The sequence below is a fragment of the Lissotriton vulgaris genome, chromosome 4_1 (assembly GCF_964263255.1).
Source record: "Lissotriton vulgaris chromosome 4_1, aLisVul1.2, whole genome shotgun sequence".
Lineage (NCBI taxonomy): Eukaryota > Metazoa > Chordata > Amphibia > Caudata > Salamandridae > Lissotriton > Lissotriton vulgaris.
The window spans coordinates 240522991-240543031 of record NC_141691.1 but is presented as its reverse complement, the minus strand read 5'-3'; the positions used below and the strand labels follow the sequence as shown (position 1 = coordinate 240543031).

Sequence of the window (20041 nt, the reverse complement as noted above, 5' to 3'; positions counted from 1 at the left end):
TACCAAACTGACCCCACCAGCTACAGGCCATGACCAGAGGCGGGGGCGGCAGCGGAGCTTCGAAACAAGGCACCCTTGACAAATTCACCGGCGCGGGCGGGGCGGCCGGGGCCTCCGGGGGTCCCCCGTCCCAGGGGCTGGATAATGCTGCGCTCCTGGCGGCTATCACCCAATCTAGAGACACCTTAGATGCCAAAATAGGGGCAGTTGGGGCTGATGTTACTCTATTGCGCCAGGACTTACGAAACGCGGTGGCCCGCATCACCAAGGCCGAAACCAGGATCACCAGAGTGGAGGACGAGGTGGCAATATTGAAGAAGACAGTTGCTAACATGGAAGGGATTCAGAAGGGCCTGGCGCTCCGGGCGGAAGATGCCGAAGGGCGGGCTCGGCGCAATAACCTACGGTTCGTTGGATTTCCGGAGGATTGCGAAAAAGGGAATATGGAGGCCTTTCTCACTCAATGGCTGGAGGGCTGGCTGCCACCGGAGTCCCTCTCTCGCTGTTTTGTCATAGAGCTGGCGCACAGGGCGCTTGCTCCGAAGCTACCAGTTGGAGAGCGCCCACGGCCAGTCATAGCCAAACTGCTTAACTATCATGATCGGGACACTATCCTGAGGCAAGCTCGTTTGAAGGAACCCCTCATGTGCGATAACCACCGGATTCTGATATTCCCGGACTACACCAAACTGGTGCAGCGACAACGACAATCCTTCACAGAGGCTCGCCTAAGGGGCCTCAAAATCCAGTATGCTCTACTTTATCCAGCCCGTCAGCGAGTGATTTATCAATCACGTACCCTGTTCTTCAATTCTCCGGAAGAAGTATTCACATGGCCTGATGAAGAGCGTAGTCGTCTTGAGATTCCACTGTCCGCAGAAGAATTAGGGAAGGCCCTTGGAGAATTAAACGCAGGGAAGGCCCCAGGGCCCAACGGGTTCCCGTGCGTGTTTTTTCGGAAATATCATCTCCAATTAGGGATACATTTCAAAAAGGCATTAGATGTTTCTAGAGAGTCTGGCCGCCTACCGAATGATTGGAGGCATGCCGAGATAGTGGTTTTCTGCAAGCCAGGGAGACCTCCAGATCGTCATGAATCATATCGCCCTATCTCACTTCTGAATACTGAGGCAAAGATACTGGCCCTCGCTAACCGCCTCCTCCAGTTGATTACCACCCTGGTCCATTTGGACCAGGCCGGTTTTATGCCGCATAGGGCCACCAGACACAACATTAGGCGGGCCCAAGTGGCTTTGGAAATGATGCGAGCTACCGGAACTCAGGCGGCGCTTTTGTTGGCTGACATCGATAGAGCCTTTGACTCACTGAGCTGAGTTTACCTACACGTGCTCCTGCCTCGCCTGAATCTCGGATCCCATTTTCTCTCGTATGTATGGCTGCTATATACAGATTTGACAGCGTCGGTGCGAGTGGCCGGCGCAATCTCAGACACCTTCCCTATTGGACGGGGTACCTGACAGGGATGTCCTCTCTCACCGTACCTGTTCGCCCTCGCCATGGAACCTCTTGCGGGGTGGGTACGCATAGATGCGCAGATGAGGGGATTTGAATGGGAGGCTGGGCCGTCCGACAGGATCGTGCTTTATGCAGACGACGTGCTGTTCTTTCTTACAGACCTAAATAGGTCGGGCCCGAGTGTCCTTGAAATTATGAGGGTGTTTGGAGAGGTTTCAGGGCTTCATCTCAATGTGAGGAAATCCACTTTATGGACCCTGGGAAATGGTGTGGCACTTGGCAATTGGGCGTCGGCTCTACAGGAGGCGACAGGAGGTATTAAGTATCTTGGGGCAATCCTAACCGACATACCTGGAGTCTCGTGGGAACGTAACATCGTTTCAGTCTGGGACAGGGTCCGGTCAGACAGGAAAACATGGTCCCGTCTGCCCTTGAACCTGTATGGCCGCTCGGCCATTTTTAAGATGGTGGCCCTTCCTCGTCTGCTCTATCAGTTACAGAACCACCCCTATCCTGTCTGGCTGCAGTGGTTTCGCCAGGTTAACTCGGCTCTAGGCCGCTTCCTTTGGGCAGGAGGTGCTCTCCGCACCTGCTTCCTTTCTACGTATTGCATTGCGGTGGCCTGGCGTCGTCGGATATCCTATCCTATTATCAAGCATCCCATTTGTTGGTGCTAAACGAGTGGTGGTACGGAGATCGGAATGATCCGGCTTATGCCCTAGAGAGATTTTTGATGGAACCAGATAGTTTACATACATTACTGTACTCGGCGGGGAAGAGGAAGAGGCTCCCAGTGGCTACGCAGGTTGTCTTCCAGGTCTGGCGTCGAGCGCTTAGTCGCATGGGATGGTGGAACAGGCTGACTGAGGAGACACCGCTGTGGCAAAATGGCCGTCTACCGGCTCTGGCGACCTTGCAAGGGTTTTGCCGCTGGGACATGATAGGGATCTCGGCACTGGGACATGTCATGAAGGGCACAACCCTTAAATCATTTCAGGAGCTGACGGATGAATACGATATGCCCAATACCCAATTTTTTAAATACTTGCAGTTTCGACATGCCATCTCCCCCGGCATGGAGGAACTGGACTCCCTACCGGAGTTCAGTCCGCTAGAGGCTAAATTATTCATGGGGGAACTGGTGGAAAAGAAAATATCCTGCATCTATCAGTCACTGGTTATTCATTGCTCCCCCTCTCTGGACGGCTTGCGGTCCACCTGGGAGAGAGACGTAGGAGAACTGGACGAGGAGGGGTGGAGGGAGGCTCTCGCAGATCATCCGAGGGAGGCGGCCGTCGCTGTACGATTGCGCTTTATCCAATTTAAATACCTGCACAGGGCTTACTATACGAGAGAGAGACTGTGGCGGGCCGGTTTGATTGCCTCCCCCGACTGTCTGAGATGTGGCAGAGAGGTGGGCACCTTACTTCACACAGTGTGGTCCTGTGGGGCATTGGAGAGATACTTGAGGCGTGTATGAGATTGCTTGGATGAGGTACTGGGCTGGCAGCTCCCACGTACATCGCAGCTGGGCCTTCTACATGTCTTGGAGAAAGTGGGTGGTAATATCTACAAACGACACTTACTACTTCTGGGCCTTACGGTGGCCAAGAGGGACATGGCCCGCGCCTGGAAAGACCCTAGGGCTCCTCCGATAGAGGTATGGAAACGGGGATTGGATTATTATATGGGACTGGAACGTCCAGTGTTTGAGGCCCGTGGCTGCCCTAGAAAGCATTACAAAATATGGAAGAGGTGGGCAGAATACAGGGGGTTGTGGCTGGAGCCGCCGATACAGCAGGACGCAACTGGTGAACAATTGTTCTGAGAACCGGGGCGAGGGTAAGTGTGTATTACCAATTTCGTGCAGACTGATTTGCTTAGACCTAGGTGGACATCGTGAACGAGGCTAGGGTGGGACCCGGGTGGGGGTAGTTTTACAGGGCTGGGGGGGTATGGGCTGTTCGATACCAATGTTTTATCTTGATTACTGTATGGATTGCTATTCTTTGCATTTTGATCTTATACTCACAGCTCCTCCGGTGTTCGGAGTACTGTGGATGTCTTGCAACCTTACTCAAAACAACAATAAAATTATGTTCTGAAAAAAATTTTGCAAGGTCAACTGTCACTGAGCAGAGCTCAGAGACTCCCAATCACACGACGTGTGGTAAGAAATCTGAGGTGTGGTGGCTCTGTGGAGAGGGTTACTCTGAGGTCTCTGCTGTGATTGGCTGAAATGTAGATGTTATAAAATGAGGTTGAATGAGTACTCAATTGAGTTTTCTTTATATGGAGGTCAATGTAATGTATTCAGTACTACTATTTCTTCTGTCACCGTGGGACTCCCACTATGACGACGAGTAAGATTCAAGCATGTGAATCTATAAAAGATTCAGTACTGGAGAATGTGGGATAAGGATCAGTCTAGGATTGATTTTCTAACTTGGGAAATTCTCAGGTCAAGCCAGTTTGAGTGTGTTGAGTCAGGACTCTGTGTCTGATCAGACAGTGTAAAATTCAGATAGAGATTCAGGTGGCTCAAAGTCACAAAGAACAGGACAAAGTCAGAACCATGACATTAGGATAACTTTAAATGAGGTATCCATTAAGGTAAATATTCCAGACAAAGCCTCAGGTTCCAGCTGATTTATATTTGATCAGCAACTGCAACTCGAAGATATCTAACAGAACACAAAGGCCTCCATGGGCAAGGAATGATACCAGCTGTGGATCTGCTTGAGTCAAACTTCAACGCAACTCCACATAAGGAAGGGTTAAAATTGAACACGCCTGTCTACAAGTGTCTGTGAATCAGGCACTCCAGAGATGGGAAGATCCATTTAAATGAAGAATAAAGGTCAACTGCTGGCGTTTCAAGTGAGTAACCTATTTGATATAGAAGCTACTGCAGACTTGATGATTTGACAAGGGCAGTTGAGATGCTGGTTCTTCAAAACTCAATTTAACTAGAGCAGGTTATACAAGGCCAGCTGCTTCCTCTACTTGTAGGAGCGTCATGCTGCTTAGCACCTAGACTTACATAAAAGAGTTCTGCAGAAATCAACTTTTCAGCAGATAAGCCCATATTTCTCTGTGGACCTCAGTCGAAAAAGTTTTCCCCATTTCGGAGTTCCCCAGTACCCAAATCAAGCCATGGCAGTGAAGATTTAAGCTCTTCCAAATTTCTTCTGACAGGCCGCAGTACGTCTTCTTGCAGCAGGCACAGAGTTTCGCCACTTCTTCTGGATTCACACTGGTTGTTAAGTGCCAATAGACCAGCATTGTTGTTTTAAAAGAGGCTCTAGTATGCCACATGCAGGTGATTCAAATGTAGCCCCTACAATCTTTCCATACATTACACTAATTTTTCTAACCATGTGATTTAGTTATTGTTCTAGATGTCTGTCTAGTGGCAAGAAAATCCATACTTATAGCTAAGGAGCTCCTTTCTAGCCTCCAACTTTGCTCCCCTTAAATAAGATTCTGCTAACACCATTCCAGAAGTTTCATGCAGCAGTAAACACAATGACATTAGAGCCTCTTTTCAAAGCAGCTAAGCAACAGTGGTGCTACTCATGAACAAATATTAGTTTGTGAAGTCTATTTAGTCCCTGATTTTATATTCATCAACATTGTGTATTCCCGGTGTACTATTGGCTTGAAAGATGTCATGGGTAGGAACACTAACAATTTTTAATTAAATTGGTCACTCAGCCACAAGGGTGCAATGTCTTTGATGTCCAGCAAAGTTTGTAGGTACCTCATTAATTCCTACTGTCCACGTCACATATCAGATGAAGGTAGACAGCCATCATAACACCTTCGCGCGGCGCGAATTTCGGCGCAGGGGGTTAGGGGGTGAGCGCGGCTCTGCGGTGCTCATGAAGGAACCACGCCGTCACGGGCGGCGTGTGCTCATGATGGCGTGGTTCCGTCATGACCCCAGCCGCTCATTAATTCCCCTCACAGGTGGGGAATTAATGCCGCGTGGGCGGAGCGGCAGCCGCATGACGGAACCACGCCGTCATGAGTACACTCTGCTCGTGACGGTGTGGTTCCGTCATAAGCACGGAACAGGTTAAGTAACAATAACAAGTTCGTATTTGATCTTTATAGTCCAAATTACATATGCACCATAATTGTGGTATGCATCACATTTAACAAACCCCAGACATAAGTTAATTGTTTAAATTACATTTATCTGAGTGAGGTAAAGCCCCTGGAATATAGTTGTCAAGACATCAGTACAGCTTTCTAAGCTACAAGACAATCACTTTGAATTGCTTGCATGGAAAACGTTCTGCTATATAATTTTGTAAATAACCAATATAGAACTGCTAGAGTGGTCTGCCTTTTTACTGCCACCTTACCAAGGGCCACTCATTAATGAACAAGTTACTTACCTTTGATAACGCCTTATCTGGTAGAGACTATCTAGCCGCATATCCCGTTCCTTAGATCAGCGTTTCCTAAACTGTGGTCCGCGGACCCCCAGGGGTCCGTGAGACATTCCCAGGGGTTCCGCAGGACAAGAGTGCTTGTCGTCGTAGTGAAAAATGAAACGCCCATGCGTCCTCACAGCACAAAAGAGCTGTGAATGTTGGCGCAGGGGCAGCAAGACCACAACAATACAATTGGGAGCCGGGGGCAGCGAATGGGCAGTGGGCAGTCAGGGGGGCGATGACGCAGGGGGTACAGCGGCTGGGGAAACAAGTGGAACAGAAGGCAAAAAGGGCACAAAAACAAGGAAAAAACAAGTGGCACAGAAGGCAGAAGGGCACAATCAACGAGGGGAAAATGAGTGGAACAGAGGGCACAAGGGCACAAAAAACGAGGGAAAAACGAGGGGCATAGAGGGCAGAAAGGCACAAAAAATGAGGAAAAAACGAGTGGAACAGAGGGCAGAAAGGCACAAAAAACGAAAGGAACAGAGGGCAGAAAGGCACAAAAAAACGAGGGAAAAACAAGTGGAACAATGCAAAAGGGGCACAAAAACAAGGGAAAAACTAGTGGCACAGGCGACAGGCACAAAAAACGGTTGGCACAGAGGCAGAATATAGAAATATAGGGGCAGCTAAGAACAGAAGGCAGAACGGGCAGAGAGGCACGGGCAGCGAGGGGAACAGAAGGGAAAACCGGGCAGAGACACGGGGCAGCGAGGGGTACAGAAGTAAAGACCGGGCAGAGAGAGCACGGGGGACAGCGAGGTGAACAGAGTGAAGAAAAAGGGGCATGGACCACGTACAGGCAGTGGGGGAAGACAGACCACAGCAGTCACAGACACAACAATGAAAATACAGGCAATACAATGAAAGCAATAAAGCGTTGAAAGGCACATGTGTATAGGTTACAGTTACTTGGCAGGCAGGTAAAAATAGATGCAGCCAGGACCAGCAGTAGGATTTTCGAGCTGCTGTCTGATTGCTCACTTTCCACAAAGCCTTGGGTGAATTATGTGCGCTGTCAAGCTTTCATATTCAGACATATTAAGCTCTTATTCTGTGTAGCCTTTGCAGTTTGTTGTTGGCAAGGGACAGGGCAGTGGGCATCCTAACAGGAGAGGGTTATGCCAGGTGCCACGCGAGGCCTCTCTGAAATATGCCTTAACTGCACTGCTCACCCCTTGGTGGTAAAATGTTGTTCTGCTGTCTGTGACTAAAGATTATGTCTAACAGGGGTTTATGGTAATTGGGATAGCATTGTTCCATGAACTCGCTGAAACAATATGCCTCCTGTGCAGATACCTTCCTACCATCTCTTGCACTTCCATGATGAACTCCTAATATAGACCTTGAATTTGATCTGTACACTGGACTCATCGCTTTGTGCACTATCTTGTTAGAATTTTCACAATATTCGTTGACTCCCTCCATTCTGGCTGGGGGCGTGGTTGTGAGGAACATGGCGGCAGGCTAGCGGCCGCGGCACTCCGAGCTTCGTGTCCTGTGTCCCAGCAGAGAGTGATTAGTAGATATGGCAGAAACGGTTGTGGTCAACGATTTATTGTAGAATTCGCTCGTTGAGTGAGCTTCGCTAAATGTCGAAAACTTTCACCCCTTTTACGCTGAATCCTACCACTTTTCTAACTCATGCTGTGGCTCGCCCGGTCTGATGTGTTACGCTTCTGGGGGGGTGGTGCAGGCTGATCCGGCAGCTTTTCGCGCCAGGCACCAGAGTGAGACGTCGGGAGGCATGTGGTTGTGGCTTCGAGCCGCCCTGGAGCTCCGCCGTGGAAGGCGCCTGCGGAGTCTCCGGAGAGACTCTCATGTTGGAGAATCTATTGCTGTCGCTCATAGCAGCGATATCGTGCCATCGGCGGAGGCTGCTGTGGTGATAACAGGGGCAGTAGAGGCGGCAGATTCAACGACGGTGATTGCAGCGTCTACAACACCAGGGGAGATTTTTGCTGTAACCGCTACTGCGCTGGAAAACGAGGTGAAGGGGAGTGAGGAAGGGGGACAATCAGTGGGATTTCAAGTTCAAGCAACAGTTTTGACCCCCTTTGCTTTTGACGGCTGGAATGCCAGAAACTGGTCCTCGGAAGCTTGTTTCCGTTCCAGGGAAGGCATGGCTTGGCAGTTCGGGCTGGACTGTTCCCATGAGGCACAAGGTCAGACTGATTTGCATATGGCCATGTCTGAACTGGGGTGGTGTGGAGTGCAAAAAACAATGGATTTAGGCCCAGATCTCTGTACTAGGGTGAATGTATGACATTGTTCTGCATTCTGTCCATCAACTGTGGTTTTTGCATTTGTCACCCCGAGTGGGATGGGTATGCTCAGACGTGAGTCCCATGCTCTCCACACCACTGGATTCAAGCAAGCCGGGCTGAAGACGGCTGGAATGCTAGAAACCGGTCCTCATAAGCTTGTTTCCGGTCCAGGGAAGGCATGGCTTGGCAGTACGGGCTGGAATGTTCCCATGAGGCAAAGGGTCAGACTGATTTGCATATGGCCATGTCTGAACTGGGGTGGTGTGGAGTGCAAAAAAACGATGGATTTAGGCCCAGATCTCTGTACTGTGGTGAATGTATGACATTGTTCTGCATTCTGTCCATCAACTGTGGTTTTTGCATTTGTCACCTCTTTGCTGCAGCAATCTCTACACCCAAAGGAGCACAGTGCAAGGGAGTCAGTAGAGCAAAATATAATCGCAAAAAGAAGGGGGGGTGGGGGAAGGTCAATCAGCAACTCAGTCCACAAAGCCTTTCGGTGACCAGGAACAGGAGCAGGGGGTTCCGTGCAGCGTGCTTCTACAACACCAGGGGGCCCCAAGCATTTAGTAAACCATCCTCTTATCTAATAACTGAGGTTAAGGCCAAGCGCTCATACAGGGGGAGCAGAGGACCTAAACCAGCACCTATTCCTAGTTCTAAGATCACACCCTCGTTACGCTGTTTTTTTAAAGTAGTTCCCCAGGTTTTGGACTTAGTACAAGATAGTCTTCCACCTGTATGTGACTTCTCCCCCTCTATCTTGGGTAATTCTGGCCCTTTCGGCAATCCAAAGCAGTTACGCTCTCTAGAAGCTTTTTTACCCCCATTAGCCCCTATGCCTACTCTTCAACTTCTTCCTGTGGTAGACTTATCGGCTTCTGAACCAGCTATCCTTCTAACTTCAAATATGGAGGGGGCCTCGTCATCCCCCCAGGTCTTGGGGGAGAGTGTAACAGCATGCCATAATGAACAAGACAACCACATTATAGCTCCTTCAGTATCGACTGAGCGAAGAGCCCATAATGGCGAAGTCGAGGAGGTCAGCTGTACTCCCACTAGCAGTAAACAGGGTCCTTCTAATCTATTAGCGGTTGATTCTACTCTAATCTCAAGTTCTAGTAAAAGCACAGAAGGAGAACAGGCAGGTCACAAGGAGGAGATTATTGTGGAGCTCCTAAACTCAGACTGCTCGCTGCAACTAACTCCTGATGTGCTCCCGACCACAGAAGATATGCCAATAGCCAGTGGCCACACTGTCCCAATCTCGGATCCTTCCTCCAGCATTTCAATGGCTTCCCTACAGCTCATGTTTTCAACCTTGTCAGCTGACATTAAGAGAGGTTTTGAAGAGTCCGCATCAATCCAGAGAGAGATCTGAAATTACTGTGAGTTAATTACTGTGAGTTACTTGATAGTAAGATTGATGGTCTCACCTGTCACTAGAGGAGAGGATGGAAACATTGGAGAATAATGCTAGGCGCTGTAGCATCAGAATCCTGAATGTGCCAGAGGGAAGTGAGTGTTCGGATGTTAGAGGCTTTATTATCCCGCTCTTAAAGCAGTCCCTCAACCTCGACATGCCAGAAGAAGAGCTTCTTAAGGATATCCAAAGGATTCATAGAGACCCCTTTATGCCGGAAGAAGAGCTTCTTAAGGATATGCAAAGGATTCATAGAGACCCCTTTAGGCGGAACCCCCAAAGAACTAAGCCTAGAAAGATTTTGGTGAATTTTCACACTTATACTTTAAAAGAGCAGATCCTCAATCTAGCGCTAAGGCACAAATCTTTATCAGGCAAAGGGTTCACCTTCCAAATACGATCAGATCTAAGTAGGGTCACTCTGGAAAAACAGCGGGAACTGGGGAGGAGGATGGAGGCATTCCGAGATCTGGGCGCAACGGTGCAAATGGGCTTTCCTACAGCTCTAAAGATCATGTTTAATAACAAGATGTTTAACATTCGTTCTGTTCAGGTGGCAGATGAGCTGTTGTTGTCTTTCGGGGGGAAAAAGGGGGCCACTGGTTAAATTAAGAGTAATCTTAACTCGGATTAATCACATCAGGTCCGGTAATACCGGCTGTTTCTCTTTGCGTCCTTCCTCCAATCTTTCCCTAGCGCCTTAGCTTTAGGGGTTATTGTCATTATTAAGTTCTCAACATCTTATCTCGCTAGTATGAATGTTTATGTTAGGTTGAAAGAGGAGCTAAGGACAAAAAAAAATAAAAAAAATGGGCAATTGAAAATTAAAAGGGAACAACCAAATTAGAGCCCTTGACCATCTAAATAGTGGAAAACAAAGCTATTTAACTACAGCAGCAGTCTGACGATAAAAAGGGAAGAAAAATACGGGGGAATAATTGGAAAAGAAGGAAAAAACAAAAAACATAAAACAAGTAAAAGTGAAAATAAACAAAATAAATTAAAAAAATTAAAAAAACATAAAATCACTCTGCAGGGGCTTGGGTAGGGGAGGGGGTGCCATCTGCCGGACTTGCTCCGGTTAGATAGCACAAGGGTTTCTAAGGGGAGGGGGGGTGGGAGGGGGGTAGGTTGGGGCACAGGGTGGGGCTAGGGCCGTGGTTCCCAAAGTGTGCGCCGCGGCGCCCTGGTGCGCCGTGATGAGAAGCCAGGGGCGCCGCGACGCCGTGCAGGATGTGGGTCGTGAAAACTGCAGCCACAAGTCCTCCCCCTCCTTTGTGCTGCCAGGTCAATTGATCCCAGCCCTCGCCCTCTGCATATAAATGGCTCCAGGGCTGTGCTCATCAGCCCCAGCGCCTTGCCTGCTTCTGCCGCCTCAGTAACGAGCTGCTAATTACTGGACTCCATTGACTGTGCAGATAAGGCCGGCCAGGGCGGGGACTCTGTGATAACAGCTAATGTCAGGTACGCATTTTACATAGCTGCCAAGGTTTCAGATTGTTATGTGTGACATTTTCATGATTTCATTGTAATTATGAGTGAATTTGAACGACTATGAGTGACACTTTCACCCAATCAAAATCAAGCAATGAAGAAAACTAGGCAAACATATAAATATCAGAAATTACAGCCGTCTGAGCAATAAGAAACTACAAGATGATCTTTAAACTGCTCCGAAGAACCAGAAATGGAGGCGCACTAAACTAATGCCCTTGTAAGATCGTACTGTTATATAAATGTGCAATCATGATATTAAACAAGTCTTTTCGAGGAAGTATTTTATTATAGTCCTGTGCACATTTGCAGACATGCAGTTAAATAGGAAAGGTAATACTAAATCAATAAAGTCAGCTGACGCGCGAACACTGATAGGCACTGGACATTAATTGGGCAAGTCTCAGCTGAGGCACACACAGTCACATAACTCAGAGCGGGCACCGAGGGTGCGCTGATGTAGTGTATTATACTCTCCCAATTCATTAATTCCCTAAATCAGTCCCCTCTGCCCTGGTTGGCGCACAGCTACCTGCCAGCCCCTCAGCTACTCTATGATGGTGTTGTATGCATTGCGATGTACTTTATAAGATCTTTGTGATTGCAAATAAAGTTTTAAATGGTGATGACTACTCTGAATCCTTCATCACGTCTAGGCTTGATTCTTCATGAAATTAAATGAAATGAAAAAGAAATTTCTAAAGCGCACTGCGGCCAAGCGGCTTCCTGGCGCTAAGGAGCACATCAGAATCTACAGAGGGTCCCAGGGAGGTTAGCCGGGGAATGCCTGAAGAAAAAGAAAAGTTTTAAGGGCTTTACGAAAGTGAGAAAAAATAGGGATAGAGCGAATGGAGAGAGGGAGATTGTTCCAAATCTGGGGGGCCAGCACAGAGAATCGGGTGCCCCCCGTGCGGGATTTGCGGAAGCGGGGGACGTGAAGAAGAGAGAGAGAAGAAGAGCGGAGAGAACGGCTGGGGGCGTGAGAAGAAATTAGAGAGTTTATGAAAAGCGGGGCAGAGCGAGCGTGCACCCGGAAGGCCAAGCAAGCTAATTTGAACTGAGACCTGAAAAGAACCGGGAGCCAATGGAGGGTTTTGAGGGCCGGGGTGATGTGGGAGGATTTGGGAAGACGAAGGATAAGGCGGGCCGCCTGGTTTTGGATGGCCTGGAGACGGCGAGTTTCGTAGGCGGGAATACCTACGTACAAGCCGTTTCCATAATCCAGGCGGGATGTAATGAGGGCTGTGATAATGGTTTTGAGAGCATCAACAGAAAAGAACCGGGAGATCTTACGGATAAGACGGAGGGAGGAAAAACAAGAAGACACGACGGAACTGATTTGGGCGTGCATGGACAGATCATTGCTGATCTTGATGCCCAAGGTCCGGACAGAGGGGACTGGGGAGGTGGGAGGACCAAAAGAAAGGGGCCAGTGAGCTGAGGACCAGGGATTAGACGAGCCGCCCGTGAGGACGAGCTCTGTCTCAGCGGGATTGAGCTTCAAATGATTGAAGCTCATCCACTGGGAAATGAAAACAAGAGTGGAACAAACCTTAGGGAGAGAGTCAGCTGGGGATGAAAGATCAAAAACGAGCTGGAGGTCGTCTGCGTAATTGTACACAGCGACCCCCAGCTCGAGAAGAGATGAGGGGACGGATGTAAAGATTGAAGAGAAGTGGGGAAAGGGAAGAACCTTGAGGGACCCCACAGGTGACCAGAAGAGGGGGAGCAGAAAAATCAGAAAGGTGAACTGCCTGTGATCTGCCTTGAAGGAAGGACGCGATCCAGGAGAAGGCAGTGCCTTGGATGCCCGCTGCGCTGACACGGTCGAGAAGGATGGCATGATCGACCGTGTCAAACGCAGCGGACAAGTCCAAAAGGACCAAGGCCTGGGGGAGGTTGCTGTCAGCCTTCCCCTTAAGTTCATCCAGGACCGCGAGGACCACACCCTCAGTGGAGTGGCCAGGACGAAAGCCCACCTGGTGGGAGGCCAAGAGATGATTCTCCTCAATGTAGGTGGAGAGGCAAGATGTCACGTAGCTTTCGAGAATCTTCCCTAGGTAGGGGAGAAGGGAAATGGGCCTGAAATTAGATGGGAGAGAGGGGTCCAGGCCAGCCTTTTTCAAGATAGGAAAAACAATAGCGGATTTAAAAGAGGGGGGAACACAGCCCGAGGCCAAAGAAGTGTTGAGAAAAGTAAGGGGGGGATGGGACAGTTAATATAGAGAGTTCTGAGGATCCATGCGGGAGCACAGTCCGCAGGAGAACCGGACTTGACCTTGACAAGCAGGTCGAGAAAAAGCTCAGATGAAATTGGTTCAAAATGATCCAGAACAGAGGGAGACAGACGAGAATGATCAGACAGTTCAGGTTGAGACACAATGGGAATATTGGCCTTAATGGTAATGATTTTATTGATTAAATAATCGTTCAAAGAATGACAGAGAGATTGAGAAGGGGCAGGGGAAAGACAGGCGCGATCAGAGGTGGCAAGACTGTGAACTAGTGAGAAAATCTCACTGGATTTGTTGGCCGAGAGGGCCACTTGCTCAGTGAAGTATTTAGATTTGGCCGCTAAGATGGCTTTTTTATAGTTATTAAGGCGGGCTTTGTATTTGAGGCGGAGGGTAGGGCAGTAGTTGCGTCGCCAATGACGCTCCGAGCGCCTGAGCTCTAATTTCAGGGATTTAAGGTCACTGGAAAACCACTTGTGAGCGTCATGGGGGCGAGCTGATTTGATCTTTTTGAGTGGGGCGACCTGGTCGCAAGCAGAAGAAAGCCAAGTGTTGATGGCATCCGCCTGACTTTCCAAAGGCAGGTCAGTCAGGGTAGGAGCAGATGAAGACAATAAGGAAGAAAGATCGTTAAGATCAGTCTTATTCCAGCTTCGAGCCAAGATGTTTTTAGGCAGGGGGGCTTTCTCAGCTTGACCCAAGTGGATAGAAAAGGAGATCATGGAGTGATCCGACCAGACACAGGGTAGAATGGAGGTGGCCGAGAGGTTACAGCGTAAGGACCAGATTTGGTCCAAGATATGACCATGAATGTGGGTAGGGACCAAAACGTGAGGTAAGAATTTAAGGCACTGAAGTGTGGCAGAGAAATCTTTGGATGAGGAGTTCTCCCTCGGATCACCCGGCCAAAAGTTGAAGTCACCGAGCAGGAGCAGCGAGGAATTATTTACCGCCAAGGTGGCCAGGAGGTCCTGCAAGGTGGACACGAATGATGGCATACTTTGAGGTGGGCGGTACATGAGGACCACCGTAAGGGGTACCGGGAGATTAAGAGAGCGGGCCACCAGAAAGTCAACACTGGGTATGCGGGGGTGCGGAAGAAGCTGGAATTTCATAGAGGAGCGAATTATCATCGCCACACCCCCTCCAGTAGACCAGTGGTTCCCAAAGTGTGCGCCACGGTGCGCCTGTAAAAAAATGGTGGGGAGCCACGGCCAACTGCCAATTAGGTCAAGGGAGCCACGGGTCAAAAAAGTTTGGGAACCACTGGGCTATGGGGTGGGCAATAAACATAAAATTTCCTCATTTACGCTTAGGTTTTTGGCCATTCTTTTCTTATCTTAAAATATGGGTAGTGAATCTAAAAATGGCAGGAGTGAGTGTTGACTCTTGTTTCACTAAATCCAGTGGATTTACAGCTATGATAGGGTCTTTGAGCCATGAGTAATCTCAGGATTCTCTCCTGGACTGTTAATGGCCTGCACACCAAGCCAAGAGCGACTACGATTATACAATACTTGCGCGATATAGATGCGCAGGTCATTATATCCAGGAGACACACACCTAATCGAGGCTGAGAAGCTCAAAGTGGTTAAGAAAAATAGTTGGATTGACATCTCGGTATCCTCTTCTCAAACCTTGAATACAAGGGGGTGACTATTCTCTTCAAAAAACCCTTAAATGTAAGAATTATCTTACAGGAGGTTGATTCCAGTGGTAGATGGGCTATTACGTCTATAGATATAGGTGGAGTTCGTTTGACTCTTGCAGGTTACTACAGGCCTAACCGGGACGATTCTTCAGCTCTTGAAATATTATTTTCTCACCTTTTAAATTTCTCAGATCCTATTATTATAGCAGGTGACTTTAACATCGTGTTAGATCCCTTGCTCGATAAATCCCCAAGTAGTAGGCAACAAGCTTTATCAAAAACTAGAGCTTTTCTTCTCAACTGCATGAGCCAATACGGTCTCACGGACATTTGGAGTGTAAGAGCAGGGTTGGAACCTGGATTTTCGTTTAGAAATTTCAAATATCGGCATCAATCTAGAATCGATTTCTTTTTAATTAGTCGTAACTTAGTCGATTCAGTGAAAAACTTAAGATACCTGCCCTCGCATCTGTCTGACTATTGACAGTATCACTGACTTTGTATGGAGCAACTACATCACCTTCTAGATCTTGGTCATTTGATCGTTCTCTCCTTTCATCTTCGGATGATATCTTATCTATTAAAACTGATACCTGAGAGTTCATGCTAGAAAACATTGGCTCAGCAGGCCATTGTACTGTATGGGATGCATATAAAGCCATTCTTCGAGGGGCAACCAAGAATAAGGTTGTGTTCCGAAAGAAGCAATACATTCATCGAAACTGCCCTCCTTAGAGTACAAGCCGAATTAGAAGCCATTCATAGCGCCCCTAACCAGGATCCTGCATTACTACAGAAAAACCTGCTTGCCCTGAAAGAGAAAATGGCCACAGTTTTGAATCAACGTATCCTCCAAAGATGGCAGAGTAGCAAATTATCCCATTTTGAATATGGGTAGGGAGCTGGTAAATTATTGGCCTGGAAGACCAAAACTGACCAGGCACGTAACATCATAGCCTCGGTAATTACGAGCAATGGCACCCTCTCTTCAGACACAGAAATCAGAACAGCTTTTAAGGATTTCTTTAAAAAAATATACCAGAAGGACAGGAACATCACCTTAGATAATGTAGTCAGATGGTTAGACGGTGTCTCCCTTCCATCATTATCATCAGAACAAAGTGCTTTTTTGGATGGGGAGATTACCGAGGAAGAGGTTACATTAGCTATCCAGGGAAGCAAGAGCAACAAGGCAGCAGGCCCAGATGGCCTGCCATCTGAAATTTACAAAAACCTGGTGGCTGAAATATCGCCCTTCCTTGTTATACTCTTTAACCACATACTACAGGAGGGGGCCTTACTACCTACACCTTGGAATGGTGCGTCTATCACGCTTATTTTGAAACCTGGCAAACCAGCCAACAACTGTGATTCGTACTGCCCATATCAATTTTGAATGCGGACTATAAAATCTTCGCATCTCTTTTAGCAAACAGGCTGGGCCAGGTCGCTCCTGATATCTTACTTCTTAATCAGAAGGGTTTTGTGAGGGGACGTCAATTGCACGAACTCACTTACGATCTTATAGACGCCATAGACATAGCGATTAAGGACTCCATGCCTTTGTCTATCCTCAAGTTGGACGCCACCATTGCCTTCGACAGGGTTAACTGGACTTTCCTGTCGGGGGCCTTGACAAAATTCAACGTGGGAGAGGGTTTTCTTAGAGCTGTGAAATTGCTGTATAATTGTCCATCAGCCTCCGGCTGGTAAATGGGGCTTTGTCTGAACCCTTTGCAGTAACTAGAGGTACACGGCAGGGCTGCCCTCTATCCCCTCTCCTATTTGATCTCTATATAGAGCTCTTTGCGCAGAGATTAAGAGAGGATAATATCATCAAACCCTTCATATACGGAGAGTGGGAAAAGAGGGTGGCCCTTTATGCGGACAATGTCATGATAATGATCTCTGATATCAGTACTGCATTCCCTGCAGCAATTAAATTAGCCCTGGAATTCGGGGAAGTGTCAGGTTATGACGTAAATGCCTCAAAAACGGAGGTTATGACTTGGAACGACAATGCGAGTGGCTTTAATCAACATCTTAGTGAAAGTCTGCGTCATTTAGGGTTGAATATCGTTAAAGACATCAGTCAAATTGCCCCCTTGAATATTGCAGTAACCGCAAAAGAGTGTTGTAAGCTAATGAGATCTTGGCAATACCTCCCCCTGTCTTTGTTTGGAAGAGCGAACCTGGTAAAGATGTCAATCCTACCAAAGGTTTATTTTCTATTTAACACAATCCCACTTTTTTTTACCCTTCTTTGCTGGCCAAGTTACAGGGAGAAATCTCTTCCTTTCTCTGGAAAAATTAAAATCCTAGGATAGCCTGGAAAAAGATCAGGCGCCGCAGGGAGAAGGGTGGATTGGCGGGCCCCGACATACAGATATATGCGTGGGCGTTTCAGCTCTCGCACTCATGCATGCTTCTTAAAACACCAACAGAAGCGGGAATAGGCAACATGTTCTCGGCGCTCCTACGTTGTGATGGAGTCGGTCTATCAGGTTACCTCTTTACGTTTGGAGATCCCAAATTGAAAATAAAAATAAAATTGAAGGTGCCTTATTGCCTGGCAAGAATTTGGGCAAAGATTATATCTACAATTAATTTGGGGTATTATTCTAGTGGATCTCCAATTTGGGATCTACCCCTGGCTCCAAGCTGGGCGTGCGATGCACTAGCACTCCCATTAAGAGAGGCTGGAATATCTACTTGGGGAGATTTGTTTTGTGAAGGGACCTTGCTTCCTTGGGAATATCTAATAAACAAGGTGGGGCCCAACTTGTCTAGATTTAAAAACCTACAAATATCGAGTTGGGCTCAAGCAGCTACCACCCAATCTGCACGTCAAACAAACTTGCCACTAGAAGGAGGCTGTGAACTTGAAACTCTTCTGGCAGATAAACCACCAGCAAAGAAAGAAATCTCTGTGTGATATAATTTAATATTAGAGGAGATCGATGGCAACTTCAGTCTCCCAGAGTTTCTGTGGGGAGAATCAATGCCAGGCTTGAATGTGAAAGATCTCGGGCCAATCTCTTGTAGGGTTCTCTGGGATTTAGTTAAATCAGCTTGGCTGTGTAGAAATCATCTTTTTACCCTGCATAGGGCATATTACTACCCTCAGAGGTTGTCAAAGTTTTCTCCGGGACGCCCTGTGGCTTGTGCAAGGTGTGGTCTAAAAGAGGCCCCGGATACTCATATGTTCTTTGACTGCCCCCAGCTGGCGATCTTTTGGGACTCAATTAGCAGTAAACTTTCATCTTCTTTGGGCTCAAATGTAGTGATTAATCTCTGTATGGTTATTTTTGGAGTTGTGGATCAGACTCGCAGTCCAGCAAAGAACCTATTATTTTACTCCATTCTGGTGGCTCGAAGAGAAATCTGTAAACATTGGAAGGATGCTTCCCCCCCTACGTTCCACGACTGGTGTAACTCAATTTTACAGATCTCGAAATTAGACCTCGCCAGGGCTGGGAAGAAAGATAGAAGAGCTTTTTGGTATCTGTTGGACTGGGCACATTGAACCTGTTTTTTTTTCCCCAGGTCCGATGATTACACAGCCATGGTTTAATCACTTTGCTATGCCCAACTATCTGTCGGCATCAGCTATGATAGCAACTGGCTTAATGGTGTCATCTGCCATTTGTGCAACATAGTTGGTTTGTCGGGTATGAGCCAGTTGTTACTGTTTGGGAATTGTAACCACCACCCGCTTGTCTTCCCTGCCAGTTTCTACTGAGGCAGCACGACTGTACTCTATGTGCCCCACTACCTTCTTTTGATGCTTGGCAGCTAGAAACCATGAACGTGGATGAGGATACAAAAAAATAATAATAATAATATTAAAATATTCGTTGCTCCTTGGGGCATGTCTTTATTATAAAATGCTTCATATTTGTATAATATTTTAGACCTTCTTAAACTGTGAATAGGTAAAAATGCTAATAATTCACAATCATTCAACCTGTTGCTGTAAGGAAGGGTCACCACTCCAAGGCTCTGGAATGAGAATGTAGAGGTGCTGCTATGGCCTAGAGCAGGAGACTTGTACCACTAAATAATACACTGCTGTATGCATACATGTCCATGCCAATAGACCCAATTCAGGCTGTCTCCCTCTTGAAATTGCCTCTGCTTCAAAAGACGTTTTTAAAAAGAAATGTAAATTGTACAGATTGCTTGGGGGTCCCCGGCTTCCAGTAGTGATTTAGTGGCGGTCCTCAGGACTCAAACGGTTGGGAACAACTGCCTGAGAGATTTCTAAAGCAATGACACAGCAAACTAAGCAATGACACATTACATCTGAAGAGGAGCATGTCACGTGCCTGAACAAGGGGGGAATGATAAAACCAAGCTCCCCAATTAGATGCATGAATCTTATCAGACAATGTAATGCCTCTTGACATAGAAAAGCAAGGCAGCATTTTGGATCAATGACGGCTTGTAGGACTGTAATGACGTAAAGTGGGTAAACTTAAGATGTGCCAAAGACAGAAAGTGACATGCAAAACATCTTGCTAAAGATATGTTTCAACAAGAACTGAATCCTAAGGAGAGAGAGTGGAGTGGACAAGACTATACTCACCTCCAGTTTATGCTCTGCTTAATTTGTTTAAAAAAGAAGTGTCAGGGCCCTTGCGAGGAGGCCACTGCAACTTGCACCACCTATTGCTCCGACTAGCACTGCCAATGACAGTACTATCACTACTAGCCATCACACGCATACAAGTGTGACACGTCACACTTCAAATGTACATTAAAATGAACAATACATGCCACCCAAGCTATTCTTATAGCTTCGGGTGCCAGGTTTTAGTGATTTTAATGTACATTTAATTATTAAACAACAGCTGTTGTGCTCCACAAAAAAATGAGACAAACAGAGCCACCTTGTGGCAGGCTGCCATAAGATCGGGTGTTAACAAAGTGCCGGTGACTAGCACAGGAAACAGTCAGCTCAAATTAAGCACTGAGTTTACGGCTATATATCATCAGTCTTTATCGCCTACTCCCTTACCCCACTGGCACTAAGTATCTTGTATCTA

General features: G+C 47.4%; 1 protein-coding gene across 1 annotated transcript in view; it reads right to left on the bottom strand.

Moving 5' to 3' along the window:
* TBC1D8B (TBC1 domain family member 8B) overlaps nucleotides 1-20041 on the bottom strand; it is a 720472-nt gene that overhangs the window by 103466 nt on the left and 596965 nt on the right. The window lies entirely within an intron of this gene.